At 34.7% G+C, this 13,257-nt stretch overlaps 1 long non-coding RNA gene and 1 pseudogene across 1 annotated transcript; both read left to right on the forward strand.

Moving 5' to 3' along the window:
- The first annotated feature begins 2,834 nt into the window (after positions 1 to 2,834).
- Positions 2,835 to 5,766, forward strand: LOC109172995 (annotated as a pseudogene).
- A 6,627-nt stretch (positions 5,767 to 12,393) lies between these two features.
- Positions 12,394 to 13,023, forward strand: LOC109172996. The gene is made up of 2 exons (XR_002052831.1): positions 12,394 to 12,637; positions 12,723 to 13,023. It is a non-coding gene; the product is annotated as an uncharacterized LOC109172996 (long non-coding RNA).
- The last annotated feature ends 234 nt before the right edge of the window (positions 13,024 to 13,257 follow it).

Here is a 13,257-nt window from a genome sequence, read left to right on the forward strand (position 1 = left end):
AAAGAGAGATAAGCCTCGTTAACGCGAAACAAGATAAACCATAAAATGGGACGGAGGTAGTTAAATATATAAAAACAAAATTCTGAAATTTTAACTTTTCGCCCAATTCCTAAAAATCTCTCTTCCGAATAAAATATATTGATTTTTACTTTCCCATTCGTACAATAATTCTGCGTTAAAATTCTATTCTAATATTTTAAAATACTGTAATACAATCTATCTATACTATATATAAAAACAAAATCTTGAAATTTTAAATTCCCGCCCCAATTCCTAAAAATCTCTCCTCCTAATAAAATATATTGAATTCTACTTTCTCATTCGTACAGTAATTCTGCTGTTAAAATTCTATTCTAATATTTTAGAAGTGTAATACAATCTATCTATACTATATATAAAACAAAATGCTGAAATTTTAACTTTCCACCAATTCCTAAAAAATCTCGCTTCCTAATAAAATATATTGATTTCTACTTTCCCATTCGTTCAATAATTCTAATCCTGAAATTTTAACTTTCCGCCCAATTCCTTAAAAATCTCTCTTCCGAATAAAATATATTGATTTGTACTTTCTCATTCGTACAATAATTCTGCGTTAAAATTCGATTATAATATTTTAACAGTACTTGAAAAGAAACTAATAATAATAATATATATACTAACAGTACTTGAAAAGAAACTAATAATAATAATAATAATAATATAAGTGTTAATAATAATATTAAATGTAATTAAGTGTTAATAATAATTGTAAGAATATTAACGTAAGAATTATAACATAGAATAAATCGTAATAATTAATAACTATATTCTATGATTAAATTTGAAATTTTCAGAAAAGATAAGCGACCTCTGGTGAAATTAACTCTTAAATAATTATATATCGATTTAAATATTCTTAATATATTACAACAATTCCATTCCGTGCATCGCACGGGTGAAAATACTAGTTTACTTATAATGTTAGGAGTAAAAAAGGAAGAATGAAAAATGATCCCTAATTTACTTCATCTATATCTATCTATACTATTAATAATAATAATAAAATAGAAAAATACAAAAGGATATATAATTTACTTCTATTGTTAGGAGTAAAAAAAGAAAAATGGAAAATGATCTCTAATTCACTTAATTTACTTAATAATATAATAACAAGGTTTGCAGTAAAAAAGAAAAATATAATCTGATATGTAAATCATTAGTAGTAGTAGTAGTAGAAAAAGAAAATCCCAAAAGGACATGGAATTCAAAATAATAATAATAATAATAATGTGATATGATGAAAAGGCATATACTTATGATATATATTAGTATAATTCTCTAATAATTATTATGATAATTAAGCTAAACATGATCATACTAAGACTATATGGTCTAATAGTACCGAGTTGGACTTCCATTTGGAAGATTGTGAGTTCGAGCCTCAGTGATACTACAATGTAATAGAGCCAGTAGCATTCAAAAAAAAAAAAAACAAAAGAAGCTAAACATTACCATTAAATTATTTATCATTTTTCCCCTATTAATTTAAGTAATAATATAATTATATAAATTACTTGTACATGTCAAATAACTTGAATTAAGATTCAAAAGTTTTTAACAATTTTACATGCACATGAAAACAGTTCTACATGATTTCCTAAATCCAAAATAATCAATAACCACATCAGAGCATTCATAAATAAACAATTATAATTTATAAAATAAATAAACAATTTTAAACCAAATAAACTTATAGACAATCACATTTTTATTATAATAAAGAGTTAATTCCCAAAATGGTCTTCCGACTATAGCCTTTTCTTAAATTGGTTCATTAACTTTTAATTGCACTCAAAGTGGTCATCCGACTATTGAATTTTAAGTCAAAATGGTCATCCGTTAGTTTTGGCGTGAAGTAGGTGTTAAAATGAAGGATAAAACGGGTAATTTAGATTTTGCACTCCAATTTAATGAATCTGCGACTTCCTTTTAGCAGCATGCACATGTTTTTCTTCAAATTAGGTTTTTGTTCTCCTTAATCTGCGACTTGGGTGCAACATACATGTGTGCCAACCCATGTTTTACGCAAAAAACAAAACACGTCAAGGTAGATTACCACTTTGTCCGGGACAAAGTGTCCACCGGAGGGTTGAAAGTGAATTTTGTTTCTACCCATGATCTGCTCGCGGATATATTCACCAAACCGCTATCTTCCAAACATTTTGTTGATTTACGGTTCAAGCTCAGCGTGGTCCCGTATCCCCCGTCAGCTTGAGGGAGAGTATTAGACAGTTAGATTATTAATAAGTTCTGTTAGAGCTTATTGAGTGGTTGTTAGCTAACTCTTTGCTAGACTTCTATGTATAAATACCGCTGTATATTTATCTATGTAAAATGTGTATAAACATCATTCATTAATATATATATATATATATATATATATATATATATATATATATATATATTGTGCTGTGTAACATATATATGTATATTTATTTATTTTTATTAGGGCCTAGGCTGCAGGTATTAGCGGGTCAGGCCCGTTAGGCATGCTATTTCGCAGGTCATTTTTTTGGTGGCCTTAACCTGCGAAATTTATAATATATTATACATTCAAAACAGATAATGAGTGAATGAGAAATTGATTATCAAAGTAGACTTATTTGAGTTGGAAAAATGAAGTATATAATTTTGTTTATTTTTTAGAAAATGAACAAAATACAAAAAGACATTCGTTGAGCAGTCAAATATCGTAAAAAAGATAATTTCTAAAAAAATGACTCATTTTTCAGAAGTCATTTTTATACTTTACTACGGAGCCTAAAACAATTACTAGTACCAAAAAAAAAAAAAAAACTCTGTAAATAAATAGGAAAGATGATTTGTTAAGGCGGGACCGAGAAATGCTCCTCAGCAGAAAGTGTTCTCAGTTCCAAGCTTCCCGCTTTCTTACCTTTGAAACCTCCCATAACCCACACCATCAGCTTCTGCATATAACTCAGAAGCTCTTACTCTACTTGCAACAATGCGTTTCCGCCAAACAAATCCAACAAATCCATACCCAATTCCTCATTCGTTCCATTTACAAACCCAACTTTCTTCTCCGCAAAATCATTCACCTCCAAGACTTCAACTATGCCACTCTTTACTTCTCCCACATCCCGTCCCCCAACGAGTATGGGTTCAACATTATGATCAGAGGGCTCGCTACTACGTGGCAAAGGTTCGATTTCGCCTTAGAATCTTATTGCAAGATGAAGTCTTTAGGCCTAAAACCTGATAACTTTACTTACCCGTTTGTGTTCATATCTTGCGGGAGCCTTCCGGCTGCTCAACTTGGCAAGTCAACTCACTGTGAGGTGGTGAAAACTGGGTTGTGCCTGGATTTTCACGTTAGGCATTCGTTGATCACGATGTACTCAAGGTTCGGTAAGTTGGGATGCGCGCGGAAGGTATTTGATGAAATGGCTGAGAGAGATTTGGTGTCATGGAATTCGATGATCTCAGGGTATTCTCAGATGGGTTATGCTAGGGAGGCGGTGGAATTGTTTGGGGAGATGAGGAATCAGGGGGTTGAACCCAATGAGATGACACTTGTGAGTGTTCTTGGAGCTTGTGGGGGCTTGGGGACTTGAATTTGGGGAGGTGTGTCGAGAGCTATGTTCTAGAGAAAAATTTTGAACTAAATTCCTTCATAGGCTCTGCTTTGATTAATATGTATGGGAAATGTGGTGATTTGGCTTCAGCCAAGAGGATCTTTGATGGCCTGAGGAAGAAAGATGTGATCATATGGAATGCAATGATTTCAGGGTGAACACTTTTTCTTAACTCTTACAAAATTTCATGATTCCCTGCAAAGTTTCTTTTGGCCTTTAAGATACCTTGTTAAGTTTTATTTATTTATTCTTTTTCCGTGATGCAGAGCATCGAGTTTTACTACACATACACCCAATTTCTACTCCCTCACTTTCACTCCCTTACATGGCAAGCTATAATAAGGCATTTTCACTATATGGGTCCTACCAAAAGTGTTTACTTCAAGGGTATAGGGTATGAGTGTGTGAGTAAAAGTTAGGAGTACATGTAGCATTTTCCTAAATGATGATACTTTGGGAAGTAAACACTTTTGGTAGGACCCACATGGTGAAAATGCCTGCCTTATCATAGCTTGCCAAGTAAGGGAGTAAAAGTGAGGGAGTAGAAATTGGCCGTATGTGTAGTGAAACTCCATCATTTATGGTTTTTGTCCAATGCATGTTTACTTTTGTACTTATTTCTGCTGGAGTCTTACACTTCTACATAAATTACATTACTTTAATGTGGAAACCAATTATTATTCCTCTTGTCCAGGGAAGGTGACACATGATAGTTATGTTTGTTATCTCATTAAAATGGCTACTCACCTGAAATATAGAAGAAACATGATACTTCTATCTAGAAAATAAGTATGCACCTAACATAGAGACCTGGGAAGGGGTGGGATAGGCAGATAACAGAAGGAGCTTAGAGGAGAGGTAGTGCCATACTAGTTAAAGACATTATCTTCAAGTCCAACAGCTACACTTCATAGAATGAAAGTCTCTTATATGTCCTTTATTATGGTGATAGTTTCTTATTGTTTTCACTTCTGTTTTCTATATTTTCTTATTTTGATATGTTTTCTATCTATGACAGATTTGCACAAAATGGATTTTCTGATGAAACAATTTCATTATTCAACACCATGAAGGAAGCAGGAGTTAATCCTAATAAAATCACATTGGTTGTAGTGCTCTCTGCATGCGCCTCTATTGGAGCCCTAGATATTGGGAAATGGATTGATGAATATGCATCAACAAGAGGTTTGAAGCATGACATCTATGTTGGTACAGCATTAATTGACATGTATGCAAAATGTGGAAGCCTGGATTCTGCATACCAAATTTTTGAAAACATGTCCATGAAGAATAGAGTCTCATGGAATGCAATGATCTCAGCTCTTGCTTTTCATGGGAGAGCCTTTGAGGCTCTGTCTCTATTTGACCACATGTCAGCTGAGGGTGATGTTAACCTCCCAGATGATATCACATTTGTTGGAGTACTTTCTGCATGTGTGCATGCAGGATTGGTTGATGAAGGTTACCGAATCTTTAGTTTGATGAAATCTCATGGACTAGTTCCAAAAATTGAGCATTATTCTTGCATGGTTGATCTTTTGTCTCGTGCTGGGTGTGTAGAGGAAGCATGGGACTTAATTGAGAAGATGCCTGAGAAACCTGATGAGGTTTTATTAGGTGCAGTGCTGGGTGCCTGCCGCAAGGTAAAAAATGTTGAAATTGCTGAACGTGTCATGGAGCTTATTCTACAGATGGAACCATCAAATTCTGGTAATTATATAATTTCTTCAAAGATATATGCACATGCGAAGAGATGGGATGAATCAGCAAAGATGCTCAGATTGATGAAAGAGAAAGGGGTGACTAAAACACCTGGTTGTAGCTGGATTGAGATGGATTCTCAAGTTTTTGAGTTTCATGCTGGTGATTCAGTAAATCAAAACACAACAGAAATTTATGAAGTTCTTCAGTTGCTATATGAGGAGTTAAAGATAGAAGCTGACTCATTAACTGCTGATTTTGCATAGAAAGGTGTGATTTAAGAGATTTTCTCTTAAATTTTTTGACATTATAGTGTTATGCATGCCTAAAATCATTATGTAGTAGGTGTTAACCTCTGATTCTTGTTATGAAATAATATCATGAGCATAAGGTTCAGTAGTGACCTTGTCTAAGCCTCTTCCACTTACCATATTCTAAAGAGTACATATCATCAATTGTTGCATGAAAGGTGGTTAACCTGCCTGATATGATCTCTACCCAGGAATAAGTTTGGTCATAAGATGTAGTTATTCTGCATTCAAAAACTGGGAAATATGGCTATAGAATCTAAACATTAGAATTGATTGGATAGAAAACTATTCAACTCACAATTTGAAGTAACTGGTACAATGTAGTTTAATGGTTTAGATAGGTGATACTTGATAGAAATTTGTAGTTGGTTATCTTAAAATAAAAGTTATTGTTAGTATTTCTTTTTTTCTTGTGTGCAATTATTACATTTGCTCACCTGTGTGTGCCCTGCTCAAGTTTTTTTTTTTTTTTGGTATATGATTTAATTCTCAGTATGTCACTTGTAGTAGTTATTATAACTGCCATCGAAGATAGTTGCTTGATTGCGTGCTGTGTGCTCTGACTGGTGTTTCTTATGCACTTTTTTTCTCAATCAAATTGGAAGTACGATCCTGTGTAGTTCAAAACAAGCTCCTTCGTACTTTAAAACTAATGTACTCTTGATTTCTGGTTTCATATTATTTTGTAGTTTGCCAAATGGATACAGGTGGCATACTGTATTATGAATTCAAGGAGTGATAATTGAATATTTTTGAGTGTATATTGGGTGGCTGGAGTGCTGGACTCCTATATCTGATTTGAGGTTACCCCATTCCAAGTTATGCATGGTTTTATTATCCCATTCATATGTTTTTTTTTTTTTTTTCCTTATTTTCTTTCTTCTGTTTTCCCATTTAATTTGAGAAGCTTGATTAGTCAATCAAGTAGATGGCATCTCTTGCCCCTTGTATCATAAACTCAGTACAGCTTTTACTTATCGAACACAAGTTGAGTTTGAGAAAGGGAAGGAATAGTCACTTTCTCAACCCTTTCTTCTCCGATTTCTAGGTGAGGTGGATCCGTAGAATCACTCTTGCAGATGTGCTGAGGAAAGGAAGGTCACACCGTCAAAGTGCACAAGAGTTTCATGCTTTGTGATATATGGACAATCCAGTTACTGGTTAACTTCATGTAAACAAGATCCATATCACAAAATGGTGTGTCCTTTATGCCTATGCCCTTCTGTGATGCAGTCATACTATTTTTATTGTTTGATCAGTTGATCCAACTTAATTCGTGGAGAGGTTTGCCATCTCAAAAGGTGGACATAGTGATGAAGATATGAAAAGGAAGCTTGGTACTTATTTTCTCATTTTCACTTTAATAGGTGGACTAGGTGTGTATGCTTCTAGTTCTTGTGTTTAAACTTTATCTTCTCTTCTTACTATATATGCACACTGATTCAATCAGAGTCGTCTTCAAGTAATAGGACTTGGACACAGTTCTAATCTAACTTCAAGTATCAGCAGGATGCTAGGATCTAATCTTAACATACTAAAATATGATCTCAGTCTGAATTCTACCTCAAATACCTGATAATAGATAGGTTTTCAACCCAGTTCTATCCATATGTGGATCATCTTGAGACCCAAAAGTAAATGAAATAAACGGAGAGCTTAGCAAGGATGTTGAACAATTCTTTCCTTTTCTATTTCCAATATTTGAAGGCTAAAGTGTCATCCCACACCCTGAACCATATGCGATTCTTCATGCCGCACCCTGACCTTTCATAAGTGCTGATTTGATCCACAAACCTTTTTTTTTTTTTTTTTTTTTTTGGTCGCCTAGCCCTTTTAGAAGGTAGCCTTTAAGTCTCCGGTTTTCTTTTGCTGATGTGGAGCTGATATGTTATTAACCTGTTTGTTTTTGTAGATGTGGCAGCACTTTCATCACTTAGGTGTAATATACCCAAATTAAATGGTCAATTGCTAACCCTAATTCAAATTGGTCAATTGAAACCAACGAACACAAACTCGCGACCACTGGGAATCTTGCCAAATCTCCCAAAATCATGACCAACGAACCCTAAATCCCTAATCCCGACGACCTCCAGACGGCATCCCTACATCGGTGACGAACAGTGGGTGACAAACATTGGGGACGAAGGTGTGAAGGCGAAGTCGTAGTGAATATATGCGAAGGAGTAAGGTATGTTCAAGTCTATATGTAGAACAATATATAGGCATAGTTTTTTTTTTTTTTTTTTTTTTTTTTTTTTTTTTTTTTTTTTTTTTTTTTTTTGTTTTGGTGGAGGCAATATATGTGCATAGTGTAGGTATATTATACTGTTGTTAATGGAATATGCGAATATGCTGTCAATTTGCTTTGAATATGATGTGTTGTGGTCCTACTGCTGTTGCTTTTGCTTATATTTTGTATTGATTTTGATGTAGTGGGGTCCTGTTGTACTACATTATTGTTTGAATACGTTTGTATAAAGTGTGGTCCTGCATTTCTTTAGTTTTATTTCTGACAGTTGGTTGGTGTATAAAGTGATACTGCCAAAGCTGTTGCTTTTATGATTAAATATGCCTTAAATTTCTGTTGTCAGGATGAATGAAAGTGTGGAATTAATTATTCATCATGGTGGTAATTTCGTGAAAAAGCCTCAGTTAAAATATTTGAATGGTCAGACATAAATAGTGTGTGTGGACCCTGACTTAATATGTTATCCCCATTTAGTGAAGTACATAGCAGACCAAAGATATGGGAAAATAGCCTCGCTGACATATAAGTTGACCATTGAACCCTTTACAGCTTTAAAACTACTTCATAATGATGCTAGTAGTCTCCACTTAACTCAGATTGCTAGGGAGAATAAAAGGTGTGAGATTTATGTTAAACATGGGGTAGATGAGCCTGCTGTGGTTGCTTTATCTTTACCTGGGCTTGAGGCAGAATTAGGGGTGAGGAAGGTGGGGCTGAGGCTGAATATGAAGCAGAATTAGGAGGTGAGGAAGGTGGGAGTGAGGCTGAATATGAGGCAGAATTAGGGGGGGGGGGGGGGGGGGGGGGGTTGAGGAAGGTGGGAGTGAAGTTGAAGGAGATTCAAGAATTGGGAGTGACTACTTCAGTGAGCAGGGGACTGATTTAAGCAGTGGTAGTGACCATATTACTAGTGGCAGTGAGCATAGGAGTGGTTGTGAGCAGATTGCTAATACGGGGGACAAGAGAAAAAGGAAAATTAGAGTAGATGATGAACTAATACCACCTTATGTGCCAATATCTAAAAATCCTTTAGGAGATGAGGCTGATTCTGTTTATTATGATTCTGAAGATCCACCAACAATTGAAGTAGATTTAGAAAATGATGAGGTGCAATCAAAGTACAATGATAAGTACCCCAAGTACAATCCTAAATCAAATCCACCCTTTATTCAATTATGTATGTATTTTGATGACAATGTGCAATTCAAGTTGGCTATGATTAGTTATGTTGTACACACAAAGAGGGACCTTTTCTGGAAAAAGAATGGATTAAAGTATGTTAGGGTTGAGTGTCTTGGAAAGGGTTGTGGTTTTCATGTTAGTGCAGGGTGAGAAGAAAGAACGAGGTGTTTTCAAGTGAAGGCAATTATATTGGAACATAAATGCAACAATCAATTTACTTTAGGGATAGTCAGAAATGGTTAGAATGGAAATTTGAAGAGAAGGTGAGGCAAAATTCAACTATTGGTTATTCAGAGTTGAGCAAAGACATCAAATCTGAGTTGAACTTGAATGTGACTGTGAGCATGTGTAGAAGGGCCATAACAGGGATATTGAAGAAGTTAGATATTGGGTATGAGAGTCAGTTCAAAAGGCTTAGCGATTATGCTCAGGAGTGCTTGAATTCAAATTCAGGATCTACATTGAAGATAAAAACAACCAGAATTGTGGAAAATTCACCCTTAGTGTTTGAGAGGATATATGTGTGTTTTAAAGTCATGAAGAAGAGTTTTTTAGAGTTGTTATAGAATATTCTGTGAGATTAAGTATCCTACATATTAGGAAGGGTTTCTGGTTTATGGAAACTAATTACCATATTAGTTTATATCTAGCTTGTATTTAAAGTGTGGTTGACAAACCCTAAAGAGATAGAGAAACATAGTTCTTCACAAAAGAGGTAATCTTCTCGCAGTGTTTTAACAAGAGTGTTGCAGGAGCCAGGAGATTTATTGGACTAGATGACTGCTTTTTAAAAGGAAAATTGAAGGGTGAAATATTGACTGCTGTTGGTAGAGATGGTAACAATCAAATGTACCCCAATTGCTTGGGCTGTTGAGATTGAGAATAACTCATCATGGAGATGATTTATGGAGCTTTTAGAGGCAGATTTGAATATTGTGGACAAACACTCAATGGACCTTAATGAGTGATCAGTAGAAGGTAAATCCACTTCAATTCTTTACTTCTTTAAATGTGTTACTGTACTTGATATTGTGATTAACTTGAATTTAAATTTGAATTTGTAGGGGTTATCTAATGTCATACAAGAGATATTTCCTGGTGTTGAGCACATAAATTGTGCTAGGCATGAAAACCACAAATCCACAATCCTTTCCAAGACACTCAACCCTAACATACTTTAATCATTCTTTTTCTAGAAAAGATTCCTCTTTGTGTGTACAGTATAACTAATCATAGCCAACTTGAATTGCACATTGTCATCACAGTACATACCTAATTGAATAAATGGTGGGTCTGATTTAGGGTTGTACTTAGGGTACTTATCATTGTACTTTGATTGCACCTCCTCATTTTCTAAATCTACTTCAACTGGTGGTGGATCTTCAGAATCATAATAAACAGAATCAGCTTCATCTCCTAAGGGATTTTCAGATGTTGGCACATAAGGTGGTATTGGTTCATCATCTACTCTGGTTTTCTTTTTTCTCTTGTCCCCCCTATTAGTAATCTACTCACTGTCACTAGTAATCTGGTCACTACCACTGCTTAAATCAGTCCCCTGCTCACTGAATTAGTCACTCCCAAGTCCTGAATCTCCCTCAACTTCACTCCCACCTTCCTCACCCCCTAATTCTACCTCAGATTCAGCCTCACTCCGACCTTCCTCACCTCCTAATTCTGCCTCATATTCAGCCTTAACCCCACCTTCCTCACCCCCTAATTCTGCCTTCGGCCCAAGTAAAGATAAAGCAACCACATCAGGCTCATCTACCTCATGTTCAACATAAATTTCACACCTTTTATTCTCTCTAGGAATCTGAGCTAAGTGGAGACTACTAGCATCATTATGAAATAGTTTTAAAGCTGTAAAGGGTTCAGTGGTTAATTTATATGTCAGTAAGGCTATTTTCCCATATCTTTGGTCTGCTATGCACTTCACTAAGTGGGGATAACATATTAAGTCATGGTCCACACACACTATTTATGTCTGACCATTCAAATATTTTAACTGAACCGTTTTCACGAAATTACCACCATGATGAATAATTAATTCCACACTTTCATTCATCTTGACAACAGAAATTTAAGGCATATTTAATCATAAAAGCAACAGCTTTGGCAGTATCACTTTATACACCAACCAACTGTCAGAAATAAAACTAAAGAAATGCAGGACCACACTTTATACAAACGTATTCAAACAATAATGCAGTACAACAGGACCCCACTACATCAAAATCAATACAAAATATAAGCAAAAGCAACAACAGTAGGACCACAACACATCATATTCAAAGCATATTGCCAGCATATTCGCATATTCCATTAACAACATTATAATATACCTATACTATGTGCATATATTGTTCTACATATAGACTTGAACATACCTTACTCCTCATTCGCATATATTCACTGCGATTTCGGCTTCGCACCTTCGTCCCCAATTTTCGTCATGCCGTCTGGAGGTCGTCGGGATTAGGGATTTAGGGTTTGTTGGTCGCGATTTTGGGAGATTTGGCAAGATTCCCATTGGTCACGAGTTTGTGTTCGTTGGTTTCAATTGACCAATTTGAATTAGGGTTATCAATTGACCATTTAATTTGGGTATATTACACCTAAGTGATGACAGTGCTACTCCACATCTACAAAAACAAACAGGTTAATAACATATTAGCTCCACATCAGCAAAAGAAAATCGGAGACTTAAAGGCTACCTTCTAAAAAGGTTAGGCGACAAAAAAAATTGGTTTAGGGATCGAAGCACTTATGAAAGGTCAGGGTGCGGCATGAAGAATCGCCTTATGGTTCAGGGTGCGGGATGGATCTTTAGCCTATATTATTATTATTATTATTATTATTATTATTATTATTATTATTATTATTACTATTATTACTATTATTATTATTATTATTATTATTATTATTATTATTATTATTATTATTATTATTATTATTATCCAATAGTTACATAGGTGATTGGGTTAGTGGTTTGACTAGTTGATAGCATTAGCCGATTGTAGAAAGGTGTTTGATAAATTAACTGATAGCTGATTGCCTGATTACATGCAAAATGACTTTCTCGAAAAACTGATCTAAAAAGTTGCTTTGAGTAGCTTTTTGAATTTTAGGGGTTTGAACTAATAAATAAGTTGTTACAAAAAGTTAATTAATCAAACACTTATATTGGTTGTTTAATCAAGTCAAACAGCTAATAGTGGTCAATAAGCCAAAATTGACTGATAAGCTAACTATGCTACCAAACAGGCTGTCTTTCAAAAAATTTTCTAAACCTTTTATATCATTAACAGGATTCAGAATGAAGGGTAAAATTTCTCCAGACTTGGTTGGTCTTGTTCTTTTGTTGATATTAGTAGAGATGTAATAGAAATCTGATTCTAATTTTAATTTGTCAAATTTCTACCCTACTTGGACATGTTGGCTGCCTGTGAGTTGTGACAGATGATTGTCTTAACACCACACTTCCATGAGACTCTAAAATAGTCTATACTAGTAACTTGCTAAGCAAGAATATAATGCAATCCTTGGATCTTAAGGTAGTGACATACTTTTTGCAGAAGTGGTGTTATACTTGTGATTCAGCCTTCCCCTAACTTTCTTACAAACTCAATACCATTGCAGGTGACCTTTGGGAATACATTGTTGCATGTATACTGTTTGCTCTTGATCTGACATTGTTTTATTGAAGTTTGGGGCATTAAAAGGAAATGTTACTCAGCATATTGATGTTTCCACTGTGATTGCTTGCCAAAAAGAAGGAATGATCAGCTTTACCATTTCTATTATCTGCTACACTTGGCAATTAGGCTTCTTCTTTCTTGGAAATTAAAGTTTATATACAAGTTTTTCCTCATTTGACATCTACTGGAACCAGTAGCCCATGAATTTCTTAGACTCTCATAGAGTATCTGCTATTTTGTTAAAACTACTTGAGCCTATATGTATAATGCATTACCATGCCCCTTCTTCCAAAAAGGGGAAAAAGAAAGTCTGAGTAATCTTTTCAGTCCTTTTCAATGCAAGAACAAAAAGTTAGTCATGAAGGAGTACTGTTGTTACATGCTTGTCATTTAAAACCTATATATGAAAGATTATAGTCATTGCCAGGGTTTGCTTGCAATAACTTGGAAAGGTTTTACTGTTAACACTGAAAGCA

Source organism: Ipomoea nil, unplaced genomic scaffold, assembly GCF_001879475.1.
Source record: "Ipomoea nil cultivar Tokyo-kokei standard unplaced genomic scaffold, Asagao_1.1 scaffold0465, whole genome shotgun sequence".
Taxonomy (NCBI): Eukaryota; Viridiplantae; Streptophyta; class Magnoliopsida; order Solanales; family Convolvulaceae; genus Ipomoea; species Ipomoea nil.